Source organism: Nyctibius grandis, chromosome Z (assembly GCF_013368605.1).
Source record: "Nyctibius grandis isolate bNycGra1 chromosome Z, bNycGra1.pri, whole genome shotgun sequence".
Lineage (NCBI taxonomy): Eukaryota > Metazoa > Chordata > Aves > Nyctibiiformes > Nyctibiidae > Nyctibius > Nyctibius grandis.
Genome location: NC_090695.1, coordinates 34,317,418 through 34,344,963, shown reverse-complemented (window position 1 = coordinate 34,344,963; position 27,546 = coordinate 34,317,418). Strand labels below are relative to the sequence as shown.

The window sequence follows — 27,546 nt, the reverse complement described above, 5'->3', positions numbered from 1 at the left end:
ATTACCCAGACGGAGCCTGAATATTTCCAGCTTTCTGTCCCCAATTCAACTTTATGCAGCCATCCACATGGAATTTTTCTATCATAAAGTTATAGTTTGACAATTATAAGCAACCAAATTGTTTCCCTTGCCTACAATTAAGGACAAAGCTAGTTACCTATTGAGGCATATAATTTTGAAATGATCCAGTGTTAATTATACCTTTGGAAATAACAGAATTGCACAAAATCAAATTCCTTCTTCAAGAAGAGCTGAACAAAAAATAACCCTTCATGTGTCATTTGCACCAATTTCTACAGTGAACAAACAATTAATGGCAGAGTTTAGACTTTTGTCAGAGCAACTTTTATTCTACTAGTTGTTGTCTTCTGCCTTCAGTGGCTCTCTGCTACCAGAAGGCATCAATGCTTTCTGCAAGCACAAGACATCACTAGAGAAAAGTCATCCAGGTGCTAAAGAACTACAGTCATCCTGGCACATCGCACCTTTACTCTTCTACACAACAGTTTGTGGGATCTGACAACGAAAAAATGTACACTTCTCTGATTTACCTAGTGCAGACTTTGAATATATCTGTGTATTGTACTTGTAGAATAATTATGATAAATGGCAAGTGAGCTGTACATGTAGAAAAGCGCTTTTAGACAGATCATTTAGCAGCTGAGCAGTGTTGGTAAACATATGAGGACAGTCATTCTTCATTAAGTAGTTCTTTAGGATATGAAATACTTCTTCCCAGCATTTTCATGTGTTTGGAGAAAGGGCTGATGTTGAAGGAGTGCTGTCCTGTTGCTAGAAGGCCACTATTGGCAGCAGAAGGTTTCTTTACAGAATAAATCCTAACTTAACAGGAAGTAGGTAGTGTAAGCAAATGCCCCCCCAAGTCACATTAAAAGAACTGCCTCTCCTGTACTTACTTGAAAACTGATAACCTATAGATAGACTGTTGTTAAAGGTAACAACAGAAGTTGGTAGTTCAGGGTATTCTGAGTTTGTAGTTCTTCAGACTGGGTTGCAGAAGTATTTAGAAGTTTCAGAATTTGTTTCATAATTTCTTTATGATATTGTCCAATATTCACTTCAAATGTATGGCCTGCAGGTAAATTTGCTTCTTGTATTTACAAAAAGTGACCATAAAAGGGGCACAAAGACATACAAAGAAAACATGGTCAAAATCTAAATAATTTATTTTCTCCTAGCATGCAGCAGTCTGTAGTGATTAAATAGGATGTTTGACTCACTGTTGTTGAACTATCTTCAGGAAACTTGGTAATGACAGAATGGTTGAGGTTGGAAGGTACCTCTGGAGGTGACCTTGTCCACCTTTCTCCACTCAAGTAGGGCCATCTATTGCTGAAGCAGAGTCACCTAGGTTATAATCTCCTCTAGAAAACCTCTGTGTCAAGGGAGAACTTGCACTCAAATTTCTAGGTGTCCCTAAGGTTCTGAGAAGAACTGAAAAGCAGTTCTGTTTCTGCAGGCTTTGACATAACATGAAAATGTCTGACTTTTCCTGATGCAATTCCGCTAGATTAATTATTATACAAACCACATTACTGGTTCTTTTCATGCTTAACAATTACTTATAGTAGATCTACGCCAACTAACAGGAAAATGCAAGGGGCCATGAAATGCCATTGTTTAGACTAGTCAGTAGCAATACTACTTTGGACATTTACACACAACTTTTAACTGATGCAGTAATTTTTGTACAGCTAACATTTTGCACAATAGGAATAACAGCATTAAAAGCATTAATTGGAATTTGATCACATGTGCTATGTCATTACATCATAAGAGAGAAAATTCAGCAAATGGGTGTCTACTGACTACCTCAGGTAGGCAGGAAAAATGAAACTGTGTAAAGAGGACCAGCTCTGTAGAAACTCCTGATCTGTGTTTCATTTCTGAAGCATTTTGCACTAGTAACTCTGTTTGAATAATCACTGTAAATATTACTGCTAGCTCTCATCCAGATAGCCTAAAAGGCAGACTAAATCACAGATTACTCTGGAATATGGATTTCTTGTAACTTAAGAAATTGTATAGCTGTGAGGTCGGGAGGCCTCCTTTTATTTAAGGATGCCTCCCACATCCTTACTCCACCCACACCACCTCATCTCTAATATAGTTGGAACACAAAAGCAAAAATAACTTCTATTCTAGATTCTGAAAACACAGGAGGTTTTAGGCTGTGCTCTTCAAAGAGGTTTGTTTGGAGACACGGTCATAATCTTTCCTCTAGTGGAAATCTTCATTTTTTGTTCATAGTTAACGATTTTGCCTGCTTTAGAGATATTTGAAGTAACTAAGAAAGTTAAGGTGAGTTAGTGCCATTCAGATAGTCCATCTCCCTCCACTTCAAGTGCTTCTTAGAGGTCTGGTTAGTCTAGGCAGAGGCCTATGCTCAGTTCCAAAACTATCTTATAGGGTAAGAATATCTAAAAAGCTTTGAGAAGAGACTGATGATATTAAGTACTGAAGATACTTTTTGTTGCTTCCTTATGTGACGTCTTATAATGCTTTCTTTTGTAATTGTGTATTGGCACAATTCAACAAAAGGACGTTGCCTATGAATTTCATCACTGTTAAGTCTTAAACAAGCCATTTAACCTTTAAGTTTATATGCTGGATAATTATATCATAAAGTATATAAAAGTATACATTAACATACAATATTATCACATTTCCTATATGTAATATGATCCAACAAATGTGATTAATATTTAATGCACTTAAATACAAAACAATACACTTTTAAAAAAACTGATGACTGATCAAAAATAGTTTGATGAATGAATTGACTTGTAAAATACATAGGATAATTTACTGTGGTTACAAATAAATTTTCATTAGGGATCAGACTAACAGCCCCACTTTTTAAAAATGTTTTAGCGAACTATGAAAACAGAGAGTCCTGGAGATTAGGAGTTTCTAAAGATATTCTAATGACTGTCTATATTGCAAATGGATTTACCTATGTTAATCATGCTTGGATCTTTGAAAGAGACAAAATTTGCATTATTCATTTTTCTTTTGACTACGGTAATTACAAATAGCTTTTTTTTACATATCCAGAAAAACACATTTTCAGAAACATAGTTTTGAACTGGATTGTGCCAAGATGGTATATACAAACCTGTTTTGATATGATATTAACCTCTGGAAAAGAAAAGTTATTTATACTTGGCCATTTGCTGTAATTTTTTTTTGTAATCAATAAGCAGCACACAATGTACTAAGTTATTTTTGCAAGTGAGTTTCCCACATTTAAATAGATACTGTATATTAACTTAGAATGATAAACTAATGAATGCTTCATGCCTGTGTGCTCTGCCAATAGCAAATAATGAAAGCTTTAACCACGACAACTGACAAAGCTCCAAATTCTTGAGAAGATATTGCAGTGTTATTACTATCCCTGAACATTCACTGCAAAGGGAGATTAAAAATAGGATTTGCAAATGCAAGACCTGTTCCCTATTTAAAGGCTTTCTTCTAAAAAAAATTAGCCTTTTTGCTCTCCTTAAAATATACAGGGATTTTTTAGGTACTGAATGTCGTCCCAGTTACATTGACTAGCCAAACTCCGTGAATTTCTCAGAGCACTCAGATTTCCACTGGGGCTTTGTAAGGAGAGTTGAATAACCCTGCTGTATCATACCCAGAAGAAAGCAATTTATATAGAGTAAAGGGGAGTGGATCCTGTGTAAATAATGAGGAGATGGAAATTGCTAAGGTTTTAGCAGTGAGCTCTGGGAATATCATCTCCTAGTATTTCTTTAAATGCTTTCCGCTTGGCGACAGTATTTTGGATATCTTTGGAATATATTCAATTCCTATACTCATAAAAATATACTTTTCATAGGGCCTTTTAAAAGTTCCAGCAGACAAATTCAGCCTTTAGAGGGAAATGTAACTACATTTTTTATGTCTCTGCTCCTGCAAATGCTTATCCAAGTGCATCACTTTAAATAGAAGACTCACCTCATTTAGTGTAGTGTGAGTGCTAAGAGTACACCCAGAATTATGCTGTGTGTAAGCACCGGCATTAGCCTTTGTCTATACAACCTATTTGTTACTTATTGTATAGATAATCAATATCATATCTAATACAAAAATTGCAGAGAGAGGTACAAAAGTGTATGCTTAGGTACGTATTTAAAGTGTATATTTTCACTATCTATGCACAAGAATAGTATTGTGTGTTAGGATACAAGTGAGTAAAGAAAATCTCTATTATGCCTTCTTTGAATTCTTTTTACTTCTGTTTTCTTCAGTTTTGGATACTAGCATGAAACGGTATCTTATGTACACAGGTTGCGAGTACAGCTTTTTAAAACCTCACTGTGGAAAGACATTCTGATACTCACAAGACACAAGGTACTTTCTTCTTGTACTTCAGTTACTAGAGGAACAGAAACAATCTTAAGTCCTTGTGCCTTTTATGCATAGAACTACAATTATCATCACTGCTGATAGTGCTAGGTAACTTTCCATGTCTGCTGGAAAAGCTCAAAATAACATAGTATGAAAGGAAGTATATGCCAGCTCTGGGAAGCTCTTTCTCTACATTAGGAGAAGTTTTCTGTCTTCCAGATCCCTTTGGAAGCAGATTTCTACAGGCGCTGCTTCTGTGGGTTGGGGGAACAGTAAATAATGAAAAGCACAGATTATTAATGTAGACCAGCCTGAATCATTAGGTCAAGTGAGGACAGACAAATGTTTGGTTTACGCCAAACCAAATACAGGGTAGAAATAAGAAATGTAGGCCATCCTCACATGATAGGCAACTTTGTTTTGGGAAACAGGTCTGAAAAATATTTAGCAATCATATACAAGCTTACTTGCTCAGTGGCTCACTGCATCATATGAACCTAGTAAATGGAAGCAATCTTTGAAATTTCCTTTTGTGCTCAGAATTCTTCCTTTTGCTTTCTTCGTATGTGAAATGAAATGCTCATTTATAAACATATCTCAGTTGTTACAATTTATTATATCCATGGTCTTCACATCACCTAGATCTATTGGAGTAGGAAGAGGAGGCATGTCTCCTTCTGCTGGCAGCACGTTTGTCTTTTTTCTGCTTAGTAACACCAGAATAAAGACGCCAAAATATTTGTTAGGCTATGAAGGACAGCATTCTGGTAGCATTGAACAAAGGACCAACTGCAGTGGTGCTTACATGCCCTGGTAACTGACACGGGGTTGATAAGCCAATAGAACCTCTGCTGTTTGAAACCATTGGACTGGTAGAAATATCTACAAGCATTTTTTCCTTTAATTTTTTTTTCTTCATGAATGTTGTTCCAAACACACAAGAACACTCTTGCTGTTTCTCCTGTCTGTTGTTTGAGGAATTATCAAGTAAAATAACAAACCTTGCTGAACGAAAAACATTTAAGTTGCATCTTTATTTTTACTGTAACCAAAATACCTATTTTCTCTCCCTTATTGCTTCTTAGTGAAATCATACACAAAATAATTTTCATAAATCTAGCACTTTCCTGTGTCCAGAAAACAAGTACAAACCCACTCCCTGCTTGTTTTTAAAAACTACTATGTGGCACAGAAAATGTCCCGAGTGAAAGTACTTCACCACATCCCAAGTTTGTCTTGTTCTTTTTCATAAACCTCTTTAGAAAAGGGACTCTGTGTGTGGATGTGTGGAATGAAAGACAATTCATGTGATGGAATGAGATAACGATTTATCTCTTGGTAGCAAAGTTTATTGTTTCAGATCATACTGATGGTACTCGGTATACTATTGAACGTGCTGAGAGCATAATTACAGGAAGACACCTCCATCATCACTATCATCACTGCATTTTGCCACCTTGGGAGTCAGCATGCAAAGAAAAAAGATTACAGCATTCTTTCAGGCTGCACCTTTTAAATAGTCTCTTCTCATGTGAGTCCACAAAACCAGCTGCTGCTCACTACAGAGTCTGCAGGGGCAAACTCTTATAAATGCCCTGAGATTTGGCATGTTATTTACAGTGAATTATGCAATCCTAGGATTTCTACCTCCTGTATTATGTGAAAAGAGGGGTCAATCATACCAGTGATACTTTAGTTAACATCTTTCTGATCCCAAGATCATTGCTGTTCTTGAAAGGACAGCTTATGCCTTTTACTCCTGTTCCTGAAGGCCGCCAATATGACATCATATTTGTGACCTATTTCTTATTCAGAACCAGATAAGACAGTGAGTTATCCTTTTCTTTCCTTTCATGTTCCATCTCAAAATCTTGAAGAAAAACAGCTTCCAAATATTAGCTATATATCACTTCCTTCTGAGATCAGTCTTACGCCTTGCAGCACCAAAATGAATTGGATCTAGGCAGGGAGATGTGGAACAACGCATAGCCAACCAAGCATTTAGGTACTGAATGTCATATCAAGAAGAAATATTCAGTGGGATACCCTGTGTTCAGAACTGCTCCCTGCCTCAGTGCTTCCAGCTTTTGAAGTATGTCCTGTAGAACAGTGCAGGTACTGAATGCAATAAAGCCATGTATATTGTATGGTATTTTGCTACAGTCTCCTTCTCAACATGTTGAGCAAGGGTGTGCTGACCTGTCTGGGGTCTCAAAAAATGCAGCTTAGGTAATATTCTCTCCTTCCCTTTTCCCTCATTACATATATAAGCAAAAGCATACTTCTGGAATGAAAGGTGGAAGGATTTGGGAGATAGTAAGGCTGATGACAGAGGTGTTTGGGGGAAGAGAGAATGAGGTAAATCTGGAAAAGAGGAAATGAATGAATAAGAAATAAGTGAAAAGGTAACCCAGGGTCTTGGAATAGAACAGAGAAGCTGGAATTTGAGTAAGGAGAGATTTAAGGAGAAGAAAGCATAGTCACTTGACAGAGAGAAAGGAAGCAATAGAAGATGTAAGAAGTAGATTATTCTGGAAAGACACTGTATGTGCGTGGTTGTAAGAGAATGAAAAGAGACTGGTAGCTTCACTGGAAGGAAAGAAACCTATTTGAACATTGTTGCAAAACCAAACCAGTTCACAGACCCAAATCAAGACAAGGGAAGTGAAAGTAAGTCTGGAGAAGGAACAGTCTCTATTTCTTTGTCTTCTATTTTTTTAAAAATCATAACTGTGTCCTGAATATGTAGAACCTACTTGAGATTAAAAACATGAATCATGGCGCTGTCATTCCATAAGCAATGGAGTTGAAATTTATTGCCCCTGTTGTGTCCTTTGTGCCTTCTCAGTGAAGGAACCAGATGAGAAAATACCAGCAAATTCTTAGGTTATGGATTTGATTTCCACCAGTTCACGTTTGTGCTAGCTTGGGCCTATATAAAAAAATTACATGGAGGTCATTGAACTACATTTGCATCCTAAAAAGTTGTCTGCTGAAGTTCGTAACTAATGGGTTGTCATTTTTTTACAGAACCTTGAAAAGTTTTTTTCCCTTGTTGAAAAATAAATCCTCTGATTGGAAAACTGTGACTAATATGTGATTTCCCTCACAGGGCTAGTTTAATGTGGAAAAGTGCTTTTCAACACTGAAAAACAAAGGACTTGACACCCGAGCTTGCTCATAATCTGAATTCAATACAACAGATTTAATCTTTCCATTCCTTTTTCGTGAATAACTTCTTTGGCTAAAGTATAGATTTTTCTCGTGGTCCTAATTTCTGTTTTAATTGCTGAGGATGAAAATGATTAGAGAATGTTGTGTGGTGAGCAGATTTGTTTGGATAATGTGGTTTTAACACCTCTTGTTCTGCCCAAAATACAGTCTTCCTTAAAAGGATGTGATAGTGCATAGCTTATATACTACATTCTGTAACAGAGTAAATGTTCAGTAGGCTTGCATTCAGTGATTAATGGATGGGGTGGAAGGAAACAAACTGAAACAATAGAAAGGTAATATGAACAGAGTGGTTATAAGTAAAATATTTTTTCTGTTTCAGTGAAATTCAGTAAAATTCAGTAATCTGTTTACACAGGTCAGCTGAGGTCATACTGTAGAAACATTCCTTCTGATATCAGAATTCATGGAATTTGCAATTTTATATTTTAAATTGAAAATAAGGTGAACACAATGCTCATGAAAAGTGCTGGATTAACAGCACTCTATACTAAAGACTTCAAGAGTTTTTATCTAGATTGACCTGCCAGTAATCTTGCAGCTACCTCTGGAGCAACCGCATTTAGCAATGAGAGAATAATTTGATTTTCCATTAAGTCCTTGACTTGAAAATAATTATCAAATATGACACCGTTTTTGTGACGTGGACACTTGCCCACTGAAAGTTGAGCTGAAACCCTTCTTAGCCATACACTGCTAAGCAAGTCACAGACATTTCTCTATATTTTTAACTAAGAAAGACATTCTCTGAAGTTAATGGGAGATATTTTTTGGGAAAAAAGTTACTTAATTGAATCTGTACAAATTGATCATATTTAACAGAAAAGGTTTAAACTTAGCCATTCTGAGACAGACTTAAAGTCAAGGCATTGCACGACAGGGTCCACTCTAGTAAAAAAATTCCTTCTTTTGGTACTGTAGATATTTATCAATACTGTTGTTGAAATATTTATAGGCCCATGGCAATAATGACTTTAAAATATTAACTGTAGGTAACTGTACGGAGAGAGACTCTGAGAATAATTTTCTTTTATATTTTTCTTTTCCCTTTGCCCATTCTATCTTGCAAGGTTTCATAATGCAGCACCTCTGCTAGGAGAGTCCATATCTTGTCTCCCAGTGCTTGTCTATGTCTCTAGATTTACTAGAAGAAAGGAGGCAACATGAGAGGAATGGAGAAACACTCCTTTCCTCCCTCAAATGACTGAGCAGCTTATTCTATAACACTCCTATATTCAAGAAGCAAAAGGTTCAAGGTGAGGAAATAAACTAAGACTTCTCCTTCTCCTCCGTCTATCCCCTGCTCAGCCCCCAGACAGTACAGTACTGCCATATACGATATCGTGATCTGAAACCTCCTTGAGGTTTGGCAGGAGAAAACAAACGTTCCTATTTATAAGGCTTCATGTGGACCAGTTGTTGTTAGTTTGTGAGATCCTCTGTTTTCCACAAAGTGTTATCGGAAACTTTTATATAAAAGAAGCTATGTAAACTAAACAGCAGTGTCTCCTTATGAACTACAAGTCAGTGTTCAAATCAAAGATTAACAAAATCTTCCAGTTCTCTGAATCAGTTATGGCATTAGTATCTTCCTCTTATTCCTGAGTTTTAAAATAGGTGAATTCAGTTACTTGCTGTCAGGACTTACATCAAGCAGTGACATACAGACTGTGATCTCTGACCTATGGGTGCAAAACAGTGCCTTTAGTCTCCTTAATGCATGATAAGCAACCATGAAATAATCACATACTAAGTAATGCAAGGTATATCTTTCCATTTGATTGTTGTAAAACGTGTGAACTAGCGAGCTGTCACTTGGCTATTGATTTTCCTTTATTGGATCTCATTTTCTTCTTCTGATATTAGAAAATATTCCTGATATTCTAATCTTAGCTCTCTGATGCTGTCTTTAACATTTAGGGGTGCCTTCCTCCCATGAAGGCTACATTTTGAAACCAGAAGAAAACTAATAAAAAAACCCCATCTACTGTACCATATTCAAATTGATAGCAAATCTTGACACAGACCTCCTGCACCTGTGTGCGTACATATATTATATACATATGCATGTTTTTTTAAGAAAAATACCACCAGATTGTGTTCTGTATTCTAAGTATATTCTTTCTAAATTGTTAGAAGAGTTCTCACCACATCTGAGGTACTACAAATACTCTAGAAGTAAAAGACAAAGCTGTCTTCTTTATCTACAAATCTTATTTACAGCTTTCCCTACATATGCTGCTGTTTATTTTCAGTTTGTTGCACACACTCTAGTGCACTCTAATAGAGCTGATCCTGCTTCATCGTCTCCAAGTCCCTGCAGTTTTTCATGTACTATGTGATTAATTACTAGTTTTCCAGGCCTCTCGCTCTTTTCAGTTAAAAAAATAATGTACAAAGAGCTAGTACAACAAGTTGTTCCCTAAGAAATAGAAACAGCCAAGCCCAATTTTCTTTGTATTTACGTGCTGCATCACCTGATTCCACCACACTTTTCCCATCAGCTAGCTTGGGTCAGTGATAGGGCACATGGTGTGACCTGCTCAGTGCAATGAATGGGCTGGGATGAGTGTGTGGACCAGCCTGCTCATCTCCTCCGTTTATCAAACCTCTACTTCCACAGAAGAAAATTAGAACAGGGTTTGTGACCTGTGGGAAACGAGACCTGAATCCTTCTCTGAAATCAATTTAAAATGTGCTGGTACATACAGAAGTTGTTTGGAATGCCAGGCAGATCACGCAAGTGTATAAAGCCTCATATCTTTAAGACAGCAAGGAAAAAAATAGTGAACGTGGCAAAAATTATCATAAAAAACTACACTTAAAATCACTTTCTTCTCCATACCTCTGTCTCTAACTACCTAAGTTTCATCACTTAAAATATTTATATGAATCACAAATGTTTACAAGATAAAGACAAGTACTGAGAATGTCTGCTGAGGTACTAAATCAGCATTTAAAAGATGTGTAATCGAACTGTGTTAGCTGAATAAATTTTTGAATGTAGACAACACGTGTTTACTTGTCTAGTAGTGTTTTATTATATTTAATAATAGGAGCTCACAATGTCTGTGGCTTATAAACGAGAATTTTCAAATATCAGTACAGCAACTCAGGAACGTTTCTCATAATCATTTTGTAAGCCAATGCCTAACATATGCATTAATGCAGTTTTGTAACAAATCATCTGTTAGATTTCAGCTGACAGCTTGTCATATGTTAATCATAAATAACTGAAATATACAGCTATCATAATGTATGCAACAAAAACAAACAAAAAGGGAGAGGCAACTACAGAGTAACCTTTCAGGTCGCCCCCCTTCCGCTCCCCCCCCCGCCCTTCCTGATATTACTATGTACCAATGTCCATTGGCTCCAGTTGTTAATGGAATGTCCTACTGTGCTAAAGAGCTTAGTGGGATGCCATTTACCAGGGACGCAAGCAACAATCCAAGGCAGAACAGCCGAGAGGAAAATAATACTGCAGACTATTAATAGAGTACTATTTAATATATGAAATTCATGAGACTAAGACATGAAGGACGGCTGGCCGTTTACTGGAAGAGCTACAGCAGAAGTCATTCAGAGTATGGTTGCAGGTAGGTATTCAGATGAACAGAAGGAAAGTCGACCCATTTCTCTTCCTCTTTTGCTATGTCTTTTGAGTTTTAAACCTGCATTCACATCCTACACTTCACATCAAACTGGCACTGCTGGTACATATCCTTAATGAGGACACTGAAAGCAGCTGCATGAGCAGGAAGAACAGGATTTAAACAGTTAACTTTGAATGATGAGAGAAAGATGTCTGTTTTTATAAAAACTCTAAGGGAATACATGATACTGAATTCCAAATGACATAAAAGGCCCTTCTTCCTTTCACCTTAAAAAAAATTAATAGAAAATTCATATCTTCCAAACCTAATTTAATTATGATCTTACAGATTGTTCAGTGCTTTGCAGGAAACGTTTCAAAGTTAATAAAATGTGTAAATGTTTTTCCAATTCAGTGCTGTGCTAACCTCAGAGAAACGTACTGCTGCAATCTTGGCAAAAATAGAACACCAGTGTAGAATGCCGTGTTTGAATTTTTTATGTATTTTGGAAAAAAAATCCACTTTAATGAGAAGTTTGTAACACATGAATTATGCTTCTTTATGTGCTAGCTCCTCTTAACAGGGAATGAATGTTAAAGGTGTATTACAAAACTACATATATACATTTATGTATGTGTATGTGTACATTACTGTCTTAAGTATAAAATTTATGCTACTGATAACAAGTGATGATATGCACTAGAGCAACAGTAAGGATACAGTGTTGAAATGCTGCTTCATGAATTTAGGTCAATTTCTTCTTTTTTTGCTTTAGCATCACTACAAACCCTGGAAATCTTATGAATAATACTCACGAGATCTGGTTTTAATACTATTATAGAAAGAAACACATTCACTCCAAATGTGTGTACTGTGATGCTGACTGAACAGAAGAGCTACACAACCTGCTTATGACTCTAAGATAATGGAAAGCTAAATGTAGTCCCAAAACTCTCATCCACATTGTATACCACATGAAAAATATAAAATGCATGGGTTTATTGCTCAGTTCCTCAATGTCACGCAAGGATCACAGCATGAAGAGCACTAAAACAGCTAAGTATACTGATAAAAACTGCTGGGACATAACAGTAAAACCTGAAATACCTATTTAGTATTGCCATTTCAAAGCAAATACAGCCCTGTAGCCATCTGAGTCAAGGGGGCAAAGGTAAGGATTTAATTCTTGCTTTCTTTAACTACATTTATCATGATAAAGATAAAATAGCATTTTGCCCAGCTTTTGATTTTTGTTGTTTTACTTTGAAGCCACAGCTGCTTGTTGAAAGGTTAGTCTTCTATTGAATAGTTCTTTTTGGCAAGATAGAAAGTAGTCATCCATGCTACATTTCATGTATTTACCTTTTCATACAAAGTAATTTTTTTACAAAGACATTCGGTATTTTGAAAGATACTATTTGGAAAGGACTAGTGCTCCTTTAAGTGTAAGATTACTCGGGGGATCATTTTTTCATGGTGTAACTGGCAGCATCAAAAGAAGACAGCAATTTATAGGACTTGGGGAGAACAAAGTTTATCTTTACTTCTATCAGCATTTGTGTTGGCAGCACTACCTTCCAGGGGATGGTAAAATATTATATGATAGAAAATACCCAAATCCCTCTCCTCTGCAGAAAAGTAGCAATGATCTGCAATGAACTTTGCATGGACCACCATGATTCATTTCAGAATCAGGGGCTACACAGCTTGCTCAAGTTGCAGCAAGTCAGCGCTAAACTCAGGATGAGAAGCACCAGTCTGGCCAATGCTGCACCCACAGCTTCATACACGTCGAAGCCCATAAGCCAACTTTTGTGGCATCAATCTTAAAGGGCTTCCATTGCCATAATGACTGACGAGTGTTTATTGTGTTTATCCTTTTCACCTAAATCCTGTTGTTTTCACCTACATCCTATGCACTGTTCCTTCTTTGCAGAGGATTAGACAGGATGGGGTAAGAAAAGCAGGGATCTTTTATGGCCCCACGGCACACCACTGATTGTGCCAAGCAACGTGTGGTATCACTCAGCATGAAATCTGACCATTCTTCAGGAAGAAAATTAGGGGCTTGCCATATACAAGCACGACTGAATAAAGAAATATCACTTTGTAACACCCTAACACCCCTTGTAACATCTCTCTCGGACTGGCAGATCCGGTAACCCCCGGTGACTTAATCGACTGAGGGCAAACCCACACAAGCAGTTCAGCAGGGAAACTCCGGTGAATTTCACTCGTCCAGGGACGCTTTGGGGGCGGTGGGGAAGACAACGGGCAGGGTTACTCGCCCCAAGCTGGCGCCAGCGGCCTTGCGGCCCGTCCCCCGGCCCACTTGTGTACCGCCCCCCCTTCCAGGTTGCTGTGGCCGTGGGCGCCCTCCGCGCGCAGGCGGGCGGGAGGCGCCCCGCGGGCCGGCACGAAGTGACGTCACCCTCCCCTCCCCCACCGCCCTGCCGCGCGTGGGTGTGCGTGGGCGGGTGTCCCCGCGCGGTGTGTGCCTCCGGTCCTCGGCCCGGGCTGGGGCAGGCGCTGGCCGGCTCGCCGCCTCATCGCCCCTCCGCTCACTCCTCGCCCGCCCCCGGACACCCTGCCCCCCGCGGGGACACACACACGCTCGCGCACGGGCACACAGCTCGGCAACAAGCTTTCCCTGAGACTTGGGGCCGTGCAGATCCTGTGATGCACACAGCATAAGAGGATTAAAAAAGAAAAATCACAAAACAACAACCAGCAACCCCAAATCCCACAACCACAAACCCACAAAACGAGAGCGCGTCGTCTCCACTGGCGTACCCACGGCGTCCCTGTTCTCTGCCGGAGGAGCGAGGTGGAGTGGGGGGAGGGTTGCTCGTGTTTCGGCTCGGGGACGGTTTTGGGGGATTTTTCCCGTGTCCCTGCCCTCCCAGCTCCGCCCGCCCCGTGCCCTTTTCCCTCGCTTTTGTTTGCGCTGCACTTTTTCTGGCGGGGGGGCGGGAGAGTGGGGGGAGCCCGGGTGGGCGACCTCGCTGCCATTTGTAGCAAAAGAATCGACTAAACAGACGAAGTAAGGGGGGGGGTGGGGGGGGGGGGGGAAGAGAGAGAAAGGGGAAGGAAGAAGGAGAGAAAGGGAGGAGAAGGAGGAGGAGGGGAAACGGAGCAGCAGCTCGGAAACAGCGCGCCCGGGAGCAGCAGCAGCAGCAGCCGCCGCAGGAAGGAGAAGAAGCAAAGAAGAGCAGAGCGGAACAGAGCAGAGCCGAGGAGAGGTGGCGCTGGCAGGAGGAAGCAGGCGGGGACCTGGCGCTTCTGGATGCTGGATTTTCGGACTCTCGTTGACTCTCTCCCGCTCCTCGGCGCCGGACTGTGAGAGACAGGCACCAGCGCCAGGCAGCAGCGGCGGGGGGCTCCGCTCATAGCTGCTGCTGTTGCTGCTGCTGCTGCGGGGCTTGGAACAAATTGGCCGCCCCGGAGACGAGCGGGACCAGCAGGAGGAGGTGACGGCGGCAGCGGCTGCTGCTGGGACCGGGGGAGCCAGCATGACCAGGTAACTGCCCCGCTCCTGACCCATTTTTTCCCCCGCCGCCGCTCCGTCTTTGCCGCCTCTTTCGGCGCGTTTGTACGTGTGAGCGCGCATAAAAATGTGTGTGTGTGTGTGTGTGTGTGTGTGTGTATGCGCGTGCGTGTGTGCAGCCCGGCACACATGTGCCTCACACACAAGTCTCCCCCTGGATGCCCCGGGGCTCACCCCGAGCCGTTGCCTGCCCGCTACCCTCTCCTCCCCACAGGTCTCAGCCTGGCGGCGAGGCCTGCTCGGGGAGCGAGGGGAGCTGCGGTGCGGGGACGGGGGATGGGGCAGGGGGAGGGCGAGTGATGGATCGGAGGCGACGATTCCACTGAATGCCACTGTACACGGGCGGGGAGGCGGGGGGACTGCACTAAATTATACGCTGGCTGTTCGCTTTGGCGAGCGAATTATTAATATTAATTATTTTGTTTATTCTAACGGGCGGAGAGAAGGGGGAAGGTAGCGGGAGTGAGAGTCGAGGCGCCTGCCGCTGGAGAGGGGGTGTGGGGGCGAGCAGCCGATAGGGACCCCCGGCGCCGGTCCGAGGAGGTCTCCCTCCTCCTCCTCATCCTCCTCCTGCTCCTGCTCCTTCTCCTCCTCCTCCTCCTCCTCTCTTTCGGCGGAGCGGGGAGGCACGGAGATGCGAAGCTTTTCACAGGTTAGGCTTTTGATTTCTTTTTTTACTCTCCCGAAACCACTTGAAAGGAAGCGCATCGGGCTGGAAACTCAGTTTTCCGAGCGCTTAGAAAGGGGCTCTTGAATTTGTTCAGCAAACTTAGCAGCTCCCTCTGCGCCGTCTGCCCGTGCGAGCAGGCACTCCTCACTGCTGCAACCGGGCTCTCACAGGCTGGCAAATAAAACAGTTGTTTTCTTCCACCGAATTCCGTATTTTGCCTGTTTTCTATCCTTTCCCTCCCCGACAGAACTATATTATTTGCTTTTTAAGCGATTACCACTCACCCTTGCATGTATGGCTTTTGAACGTCTGCTCCTTCTTGTTACTTCTCCAGACTGCTGTCCTGTGTATTTTATTCTTTTGCCTGGCCTTTGTACAGTTACTGCCTCGTGGAAGGATAGCATCTTCTTTACCATGCTTACCATGTCCATATTCTTGGTTTCGACATACATAGAAGGGTCGTTTTATTTATACAGAATAGTTAGGGGTTTATGTGTTCCTTCACTTGTCGCCTGAGATGGTGTTGCGTTGATGATGTCTGTAGATGCTGGTTTGCTTTGGAGTTTCGTATTTGCAGACATGAGTATTTTTGGTGAAGCCTGTATTCTTTTAAACTTAGGTTTATTGTGGGAAGTTATGATTGTCTTCTCAGCCTTTCAGAGATCTCTTTCAACATACCTTTTGTTCAGGCACATGCAACTTCTGTAATATTGGGACATTTATCGGGAATTTTGATGCAGAGATGGAAAAATGTATATGAACCATATTTTTCCTTCCTCTGGTATCTAGTGATTTATAATAACGGCCAGTACTTTCTTTTCTTGCTGTAAAAGTGTATAGTAAATGACATCATTTTCTTCTGGGCTGGGAGCACACAAAGCTCCTACAATTCTTGTTATTGAATGGAGCAACTCTGAAGAAAAAAAGATTCTCCCCTCTCCTGAATAAAATCATATATACTTGTATCTTATTTTAGATGGCAGTTTTTTGATAGGTTCTTTTAAATTCCATCTCATGAGATCTGCTATTACTGCTTTTTTTTACGTGTGAAATTGACAAACTGGTCACTTTAATAAATTCAGCTGTCAAATTTTGCCCAGTCAAAATTGCTAAAAGCTGTAAATGTACTGGCATGAGATGTTCAAGGCACTGAGTGCTACATAGAAAAGAAGAAGGATTTAATGAGAGACTTTTTAGAGGAGTAGCTTTCCAATTTCAGTTTTGTCACTTGTGGTAATATGATGGAGTATATTTAGATTTCTCTCAGTGTAGAAATGATGTATAGCTTTTCTATATCCACTTAAAGCACTGAAAGCTTTGCCTAACTAGAAGATTTCTACTCTAAGAAGGCACTAAGAAATTCATTATGGTTTGTGCGTGCTATGGCATGCTGTCAGGAATGGTGTGTGGAAAGGAAAATGGTATCTTGGTATTTCTAGATTTCAGGAATGGGTCTTAAGACCTGCTTTTAGATGCATCAGTCATACTACTTCTAAAATGAGTGATAAAGAATAATATGAATTAAACATTCTGCTCTAACGGTTATGTAAATCAAACACCAGTACTGTCAGCAAACTCAATGGGTGATAGTAAATTGGTGCTTAATCTTAGGAGAGGGTTTGCAAGAACAGACTTGGGGGTGTGTGAAAGAACAAAATAACTGGTGATTTAAGTCTAGTCAGAGATTCATATTTCATTTTTAAGATTGCCCTTCGTTCCTACATTTGGATAATGCAGGGACCAAAACTACACAAGCTGAAGAGTAGGAATCCCTCTTCGTCTGCTGCTGTGTGTGCTGAGCCGCTAGGGGCCTGTATAAACTGCTCTCGTACAGCAAATGCCAGTACATGGCATACGCTCACTCTTTCACCAGACATTTTTTACACAGGTGCCTAATGTAAAAAGCAAAGTTGCCAGTTATTTATTCCTTAGTAATAAATGAGTCTGCAGTTACTTAGGAGATGCATACACATTGTATATGATTTTTTTTTTTTTTACCCTACTTTATCCATTTCCCCCAGTCCTGGGTGGTGTCCAACGTAGTCCTTTCCTCCCGATTCTTCTGACTGCTATGATAGTTGGGGATGACCATCGACTCAGAAGGTGCAAATTTTGGGCAAAGTTGGATTTGAGTTTCTCCCCACATTTCATATTTTCTGTAAGCTGAGAAAATCAGATTTGTTGCCTGTGTGTTTCTTCTATTAGATTAGTAATGGTACTGTTCCATGCAAGTGAAGGGTTAAAAGATAAACTAAACAGGATTACTTCAAGGCAGGAACAGACATAGATTGATGGTCTATTTAAACTAGCTTTGTAAATGTTATGTAAGTTTGAATGTGTGGCAGCTCCAAGGCTTTGGCTGGAGCATAGTCAGTGTTTATGGGACCTGGGCTGAAGATGCACTACACGTTTTTGAGTGTCAGTTTCAGAAATTTAAAATCCACCAGCCATAGCATTCTTGATAGACATTAAGCAATAAGGTCAAGTATGCTTACACTGTTCCGTTGTTGATTTTCAGTTTTTCAAACTGACAAGGCAGACAATTTGTAAAAGAGCACAGCTGAAATACTTGCATATTGGATTTCCTGCAAAATGAACTTCCGTTGCTAAGCTCTTTGAAAATTCTCATTTAAAACGATTTTCAAGCTGAATCACAGTAAGGTCATACAATCAAAATGCAGTTTCCCTATGGTATGTTAATTTTTTAATAAGCTGTCTTTAAAACAGTGGAGTTTTATATATCATGTGGTGTTGGGCTGGGTACAGCAAGAGGCCGACAACAGTTGTGCAAATATAGATTGAGTTTAATTTTTTGAAATGTGCGTGTGTGCACTTAGGTAAAGTTGTGATAAAATGTAGTGAAATCCACTTCAAAGGTCTTCTCAACTGATAGATGTCTGTTCAAAACTAGGTCTTACTGAGTGTCAGTAAACCAAGGTTGTGTCTTCAAAATGCGGAGGATAGGCACTTCATTTGCACTCGGATATCAAGAGGAGTAATATAGTACAGGTCTACAAATCATTGTGTTTCATTTTTGTAATATATCGTGGTAATTTTTAACCTTTTGTTCTTTAACAAGTTGAGAAAAAGGTGTAGATACTTGCTAAGTTCGTGTCGAAGAGTCACATAATGCTATCTGTTGTAACAGGAGCTTGCTTACATTGTAATTCTATTTAAAAGCAGTTGGCATAACACAGTCAACATACAATATTTTTATGAAAACTCTCAATTTCACTTACTCTGTGAGTTGTTTGCTTTATTTGCTTAATCCTTGTTTTCTTTGGAAAAGGCCTTAGATGAAGCTAATTAATGAATGTACGCTGGCAACTTGGCAGTCTAAAGCAAGAATCCATGTTTAAAATACTCCTTTGTATACTATCAGTGATTTACCAAGTAGGAGCAAAGAGGAAGCATTACTTCTCTTGCTGAAGTGAAAGCTGCAGTCCAGCTGGAGAAATCTGATTATGTAGAAAAAGATTGCATGAGAGTGCTTTGCTGTAAATTCCTTTCCAGCAAGCTTCACTTCACTTGTTTAAGCCGCTGTGCATTGATAGAACCGTATGTCTACTATTGCACAATTTTAACTTATATTTCATAACCTCAGATGGCTTTTGGTAGGTGATTGATAATATTTATTAAAACATTGCATGTTCGTGTCTTCCTATAGGAAGTGAAGAGTGGAAATGCAGGGAAATAGACACAAAATAGTACAAATGGTCTGTTTGCAAAAAATTAGGTTAAATTGAATAAATTATTATGTAATTACTGAAAGCATTGCTTTTTAGAAACATTATTATTATTCAGGTTCTTTCAATTCATTCATAAAAGCGACAATTCACACTAAATACTCTGTTTATCAGCTTATTTTTAACTACATCAGCAGGTATACGTAGTCTGTACTTCCCTAAGATAAAAAGACTTACAGCTTTAAGTAAGTGTCTTATGCTTACATGCCGTGACAGCCTTCTCCCTAAGCTTAGCAGCATGGTAACCAAAGTGATTGATCTTGCAGTAGAGTTCCAAACCAGAGATGTTTGCAAAAATCAACTCCCCTGTCTATTCTTGTGTGTGATATCTGCTGGGGATTCTGTGTGTTCTTTCAAATATGAAGAACGTACAGAAAACTTCCTCCTTCTCAGCCAACTGAAAATGATGGAATTTTAGGCACTTTGATTTATTATACCAGAGGACATGCCCTAATATACTATCATGCCCTGTGCTGTGCTTCTTCATAGTTAAGCATAGTGGAGTTATTTGAGTTTTTCTGTAATCTTCCAATTATTGGATTTGCTCCACTGGTACACAAATTAATTTGTTGTTTGCAGACAATCAAAATGGATGTCTTGGTTAGTGCCAGCCGAACTGCTCACACATTGTTGTAGTCAGACAATGCATACTTTTTCCCTAAGCAGTGTATCAAATGTGGTACATGGAGTAATGTAAGAAAGTACATTGCTCTTTCTTTTACAGTTTTTACTATTCTGGAGATGATGTATCTGTAAGTCAGAGTTCAGTAAGAGGTGTGTAAAATCTGGCTTTTTAGATGGCAGAATCAGCTGATTCTCATGAAGAGTATAATCAGTGCCAACCTGACTGAAACAAATGTGTCTTAGATCCTAAATTTGTAGATAGGTATACATTTCTCTTGCAAATTTGGCCAATCCCATTTCGATTTCAGTGTCTCACCTTGGCTTATTCACTGGTTTGACCCAAAAGTCTGTCTTTTTGTTTCTGGCTGTGACTCACTAGGGAAATTCAGATACATTCTTGTAGCAATGTCATAGGCCTTGGGACCTTTAGAAAAAACTTGTTTGCTAAGTTTGAACTCAGTAATTCTGCTTGGTTTACAAAGCTGATTGAATTAAAAAATTCTTAACTGTGTTTTTGAAATGTTTGTAGGCTGTATTCTTGTATAAAACTTGCCCAAAGAAAGCTGAAATTTGTGTACGAGGCATAAAGAGGCTGCCATTTCTACTATGTTATTTTTCCTTTCCTTTCCTTTCCTTTCCTTTCCTTTCCTTTCCTTTCCTTTCCTTTCCTTTCCTTTCCTTTCCTTTCCTTTCCTTTCCTTTCCTTTCCTTTCCTTTCCTTTCCTTTCCTTTCCTTTCCTTTCCTTTCCTTTCCTTTCCTTTCCTTTCCTTTCCTTTCCTTTCCTTTCCTTTCCTTTCCTTTCCTTTCCTTTCCTTTCCTTTCCTTTCCTTTCCTTTCCTTTCCTTTCCTTTCCCCTCCCCTCCCCTCCCCTCCCCTCCCCTCCCCTCCCCTCCCCTCCCCTCCCCTCCCCTCCCCTCTTTATTTTGTTTTCTTTTTTCACATTTGTGCATGCTTTTGTAAAAGTGAAGCACATATTCTTCATTACAGTTAAGGAGCAATGCTTTTTACTTTTATTTTTCTGAAAAAATCAGATAAAATTGATCTTATTACAGTTCGCAAAAATATGTAGGGATATTCTGTACTCTATACCTTCCTTTCATCTCCTTTATGCCACAGAAAGAAGAGGTTTATGAGGCAGATGTGTGTCACGATTTCTAGCATAAAGACATGATTAATTTATTTGTGTTCACCTGTGTAATTAAACGTCTCTGAGTCACAGTTTTAATTTTCTTTTCTTTTCACTTTTCTTAAAGGAAGGGGCTTTCTCCCCCTGTGGAATTTACTGTAGGCAGGGAGGTCTTTTTTAAAAGGCGGTTTATAAATGTAGGACAAGAGATTTCCTGCCAAGGTGTTCAATGCTGTGAACATCAGGTGCCTCATTTCTTTACCTCTTATGCTACATTTTATTAAAATCCTATCTACAGGTGTACTGTGTATTAATACTTATAGGATTTTTACTATTTTTTATTAGTAAGCGAACAGCTATATTTTGCATGTAAGAAGCAGCAAATTTTTTTAAAAAAATGGTCTCTGGTTACTAGATTCGAATTTTGTCTTCCTGTGTGTGGATAAAAGTAATTAATTAGGTGTGAAGTACATGCAATGAGAGATTGCTAAAACACTTATCAGAAAGTAGGACAGGAAGTTTTATTTATTTATTTATGTTTGTTTGGGATGATAATGTATCTTAGAAAGCTGCTTAACTGCTGCCCAGTGCAGCTGTCCTTCCCTGAAAGATTAGGTTTCAGGAGCAATGATGGATGTTCAATGCCTGTAGCCAGTTGTAGGGTTTGCTCTGAGGTCAGTGGTACTGATGGAGGATTTGGAATTTACACTGTTGACTTGTTATTTCAATTGTTTCAGATATGCTTAAAGTTTTTAACAGCTTACTGACCACAAACATACTCTCCTTTTTCACCTAAAAATAGAGTGAGGTTTTTTTTAATGAAAAAAATATATGTTAGTGGTTTTCAGCAAGATTAACCAAAACAGAGTTGATATTCATCAGTGACGAAACGGTAGATATTCATCAGACTTTCAGACATTATTTGTGGACTTTCTGCCTTCCCTGAGCTGTTGAAGTTTGTTCCTGATATACGGTGATGTGATTCACTTTTAAAAAGTGAAGCTTGGTGGAGAAGGATGCACAACAAAACATGCTGTTTTACTGTTCTTTCTTTACAAAAAAGAAAAAAACCTTTTTTGAGTTGTTTGTATTAATTTGTACCTTAATGGTATAGGTGGATTTTTCTGTCAAGCCTCGGAAGAGGTGTCCTAATAGGCTCAAAGCCCTCAGTGGTTGGTGAGAAAAATTTCCTTTGACCATAGCATTGTTTGGATCAGATCCATAGTGCCTTTCTGTCTTTGGTTAAATTATAGCAGTTTTTACCTCCGGTATTCCTAGCAGTGATTAAATTCAAATGTAGAGAAGAAAGCTTAATAAAACATCTGATGAATTGATTTATAGTATCTCATAAATTAAGGACTAAGACGCATTTCAGTAAAGAAAAAATAAGTATCCAGCAAGAATCACTTTAGAATAGTTTTGTATCAAGGAAATGGCATTTTGCCAAATGCATATGTATTCTGCTTATTGGCAGCATGCCATCAGCTTTATTTGGGAAACTCTTTTTGCTTAAGTAATAAATATTCACTATTTACCAATTCATTTTACTATAAATAACAGATGGATTCTGTGATTAGTTTTTTTTTTTATTTTTAACCTATTTCACAAAGAATGGAATTTTGCAAATTATCATTAAGTGCATCAATGACCTGTTCTTGAATAACAGAATTTTCCAAACAGTGAAATTATTTTGCTTACCTTGCTTGACAATTTGGATATTTTTGGATATTATTTTTTCTTGACTTGAGAATCCTTGAATTTTTCTATTGTACATGGCATGTGAGAGAAAAAGTGTAACATTGACTTAAAGAATATTTGTCTTAGTTGATATTAATGATACTCTAATGCAATTTTTTTTTGTTAAAGAGAAGTGGATAATCAGTGTAAGTTTTTGTTGCCACTAAGTCAGATATGTAGAAGTTATACCTGTTTCCCTTTTATCGTTTTCAAAAGTTGCCTTAAATGGTCACATGAAGTTTCAGCATACTGACTAGATGAAAATTTTAAATGTATCAAGGGCAGTAGATAATGAAGACAGCATTGTACTTTCTCATGCTAACAGGCGGCAGTGAATGCCTGCAGGAGCAATCATACCTCTGTAAGAATCCTAGCATTCCTTGGGTTTAATTTTGTGTGATTACAGTGAGTCTGGCAAAAACCAGAGTGTTAAGACTTTAGCAGTAGTATTTCAGTTAGCTTGGAAATTTCTAGACAGTTTTGGGCTGAACGGAGTAAATACTGTATGTAAAAAGGAAATGTTTATTCTCCAGCCGTTCAGCTGTATTTGATGGAACAGATACATGTCCTTCTAGTCAATGTAATCCCTTAAAGGACACTTACTAGGGCTGTATCCCTGTCTGATTTATTCATAGGATTGCTTTATTAATCTAGTGCACAAGGGTAATCTTATTCCAAAGGTATTAGAAAGCATGAAAATAACTACTGGACTTCTTAGAGATGTGGATTTCTCTATCTTCGAGCAATTCTAATTTGTAATCTCAGTCATTCTTTCTGATTTTTAGTGGGGGGTACATAACCTGTAAAAGGTTCAGTGGCCTTAAAACTGTTCTTCCATCTTTGCTGATATCTGAACTTGTCCAGGTTAGAGAGAGAGAGATTAAAAAAATGAAAACAGATTGTGAGTTATGTGTAGAAGAAAGGTGTGATGGGATTTTTCTACCATGATGACAAATGAGTTGATAGAAATGCTTATATAGTAACCAGTGTCTAACAAATGTATTCTCTTAATAGATAAATTCTTAAACTGTGTTACTGGTAGGCAAGCTGCATTTTCAGCATTTTTGTTGTCATTGTTGTAAGGAGATGAAGAGCTTGCCATTTTGATGTGAAATTTTTGTTTTCCTTGGTTAACTTCATCTTGCGGATGTCAGTCAGAAAATTATCCAGAGATATTTTCTGCAGTTCATACCTGTTGCTCAGATAATGGTGTTAATGTCTATTTCATATTTAATGAGAAAGAACACTGAGAACACTGAAGCGCTTTGAAGTGGGAGGAAACCTGAGGTCACCAACCTGAAAGAGTGAAGAGTGAAATTTTACTACCTCAGAAGTTTACCATTAAAGCAAAACTGCCACAGGATCAATGCCAATTTGACTGTTTTGGCTGGGGATGCCCCTTCCCTGCCTCTTCTTTCTCAAAGTTGTTCTCCAGCCTGGTTTTGCACAGCTGGGAACATTTCAGCTGGAAATTTGTCCTCTGTATGAAAAATGTCAGTTAGTAAATCACGGAGAAATGTGTGTTCTTGAAGAAATACTGATGCCTACTTCATTCCAGCTCTTCCATACTGTACATCACTGTCTTGAATGAGTCTTTAGGTATCCTTTAAAGGTAACTCTCTGTAGCAGTTTTTGCTTCTTGTTGTTGGATCATATCTGATGTTGTGAACTCTTGAAAACTCTGAGAAAGGCTCCCTAGGCTGTCCGTATTTCAGAATGTCACTTAAATTATGGATATTGGATGCTTTATTTGTCATGTTATAGAAATTCCTTCTGAAACCTCTTGTCTTTAGTATCTCAAAGGCTTAGTTTATGTTTTTTTAAATTTTCTGCTAAGTGTTATGGGCTTGTCCTTTCTGCATTGATCTCCAACTTCTTTGACTATGTATAGCTATCTAGAAAGCAGTCTTTCAATATAGACTTTTCTATCTATTCATGTATGTAAGACACCACACGTATACTTGTACACCTGCTGCCCTTGTTGAGGTATTTGAATAACTCTGGGCTATCTATTTTTTAAAAAGTTCTGCGCTTTCTTTTATCTCTTGGATAGGATACAACATTGTCTTCTGGTTTTCTGTGAAATCTTTGCTTTTTCAACCAGTTCCAACTTTTCACATCGGGAGGCTCTCCATGTTAAAAGAAGGAACACAGTAAGAGAAATAGCCTGACAGCTGCTTCTGGCTTGTTGTGTCTGGAGAGCTGCATGAGTGTAGCAACAAAGAAATATATGTCTCTGGTACCATTGTGGTGTTTTTGTTTAGATGCAGAGGTAGCCAATTTAGATTTAACTGTGGGTGCTGGCTGTCTTCTCTCCAGGTATAGCCTTCCATTTAAGTCTTTGCCTTATTCAGTCGAATTCAGTTTCTTAACTCTGTCAGAGTGAGTCAGTTTTTATTGAGACACAATCCTGATCATTTGTTCTCACAGGTGACCTACCTGGTGAGAGTTGCAAGTTCATTTTCTGGTGAGAAACTTCAGGCGTGTAGGTTCCCAAGCTTTCAAGCTCACTTCAATGCCGGGTTCTCCAAGTAGAAACAGAGCTAGATATTTTTTTAGGAGAACACAAAACTGCTGCGTTAATATTTTGAAGCATTAAATTTCATTAATAGACACCACTTGTAAGACATTGTCCCACTCACTGTACTTTTCTTAATGTGCTATATTACTTTGCTGTGTTTAATGCGTTTGAGAATTTTGAGGCATGTTCTCACTGTGCCTTTTTCACTGATGTAGTTATTATTCCACCTACTGAGTTTCTGAGGTGTTATTAGTGGTTAACAATGGCTGCTTTTCTTGACTTATGCATATACATACATGTATACACCATTAAGCAGGATTTCCCCCAGCTTTTGTATTTGTAACTTCCGTCTCTGTTACTGTAGGGTAGGTGACTGCTCCAGTCAGAGTTATAGTTGTATTACTAGATTTCTGGTGTTGCCTGGAGTTGTAGGTATCTAATAATTTAGTAACTGCTGAGGGGAGCTAGGGGTGTACAGTTCTGCTACTGGGAATGAAGTCGTGGAAGCTGAGAGTTTGTGTTTTGCTGAGAGTGCAAGTAACCACACACCCTTGACAGAGATGTGTGTGTGGTTGTGATCAGGATTGTGATTTTGGCTGGCCTTTGCAACTTTGTGTAGCTTGTCTGAATCTATGCAGAGTCCAAAGCTTCTTTCAGAATTACATTTTTGGCGCTTTGGACATGGCTTTCACTGCTTGCACGTTTTCGGAGTCCTATTCTTACAAAGACCAGTTTTCAGAAATTCCTCGCACTGAGACTTTGTACTTCAGAATGTGTTGCAGATTTTGTCAATGTTTTGTCTGCTTTCTGTTTGCAAATAGCTCAGATATTTGGAGGATTAACATTTTGATTTATCAGTTCTTTGTTTCCAAAGGACAAACCACGTCCTTTTTTTTGCCTTCAAACTTACTGAAAGAGAAAACAAATTCAGATTTTCTTGTCTGTAATTTTCCTCTATGTTGCTATAATGCTGATGATTTTTCTGTCTTTCTTAATGGTGTGTAGACTGAGAGAAAGACGGGAGGTCCATCTCAAATAATTCATCCTTACAGTGTTCCCTTGAAGATACCAAAGTACTCCTTAGAAAACCCAGTCTTCCTTTGGAGGTCTGTGAAAATATCTTTTACATTCAGCAATTCACTTTCAAATATTGACTGTGGAAACAATAAGGCAGTTTTTTGATGTTTCTTAACCCAAAGTATTTGGGTTAAGTATTTGATGTTTCTTAACCCACCTAACCCAAAGTATAGGTGAAGCTTATCCTTCAAAAGTCTGGTGGCTTCCCTTTATTTGAATTATAGGTTTTGTGGGTATTTTACTAATTGTAAGGCATGCCTACATTAAGAGTTACAGCTGTGTGAGAGGGCTTAGCATGTGACTTGTAATCAAATAACTGATAATTGAACTAGCATCAGTGGAGTGCATTGATGTTTGATTGCTTAGATGAGAATTAGGAATAAATTCATACTCTCAGATGGGCAGAACCTTAGATCTCAGGTGGAATAAATAATATTAAAACGGACATAATTTTAGATAGCTCTGTGTCCTTTATTGAGTGCCTATATATGGGACTGATTGTGTATATAATATATTCTTTTGCATTGTTAGTTTTTACTTGAACTATCAAACGTCATTTTAGAGCTGCATTTTTAGGATGACTCAGAGGTATGAAGGAATTGTACACTTGTGCATCACAAATACACTGGCCAGACAGACAGATTACAGAGATCTGCAGAACAACAAAAACTAGTCCAGTCAGCTGTACTTTGCAAAAATCCCCTTACTATTTGTGCCGTTATACGTAAGAGAATCCTTGTAGGCATCTTCTGCAGTTTACAGTCTAGAATTTAGTCCTTGGTTTGTCTCATTGCCTAATAGATTATGAATAATACAGAAAAAAATCTGGGTGTAAAATACTCTGATTTTCACTCTTCCTTCATATCCTTTACTAATTATCTGCAAATCTAAGGATAACTTTGAAGGAAAAAGTTCTTTATAAACATTTAGCTAAAAATAACTATAGGTACTGAGAGTAATGTAACCAGATCCCCCTAAATTACTTTAAAAATACAGAATGTTCATGGCTACTGCTAATATTAAACACACCAAATCAGAGAGGAAAAGTAAGTGATTTTTTTAAGTGTTAGGAAAAAAATTTTCTGTTGTGGGTTAACCAAGGACTATTTTTAAATGAGCTTCATTGTAGAAGAACAATCCATGTGTGTAAGCACTCCTGGATATTAGGAACTGTGTGTTGTGTATGGCTCACTTTATTCATGCACATACTCCCACGGTATCAAATGGATTTAATCTCACATCAAGTTAGCGGGAGCTGGTTCTTTGTCCTGTCACTCTATATAGTAA

At 38.8% G+C, this 27,546-nt stretch overlaps 1 protein-coding gene across 1 annotated transcript in view; it reads left to right on the top strand.

Moving 5' to 3' along the window:
- Window positions 1-14,557: 14,557 nt before the first annotated feature.
- The window catches only part of PTPRD (protein tyrosine phosphatase receptor type D), a 438,191-nt gene continuing 425,202 nt past the window's right edge, over window positions 14,558-27,546 (top strand). The window contains exon 1 of the mRNA XM_068423460.1: window positions 14,558-14,730. The gene's annotated coding sequence lies outside the window, so the exon portion shown is untranslated. The remainder of the gene's footprint in view (window positions 14,731-27,546) is intronic.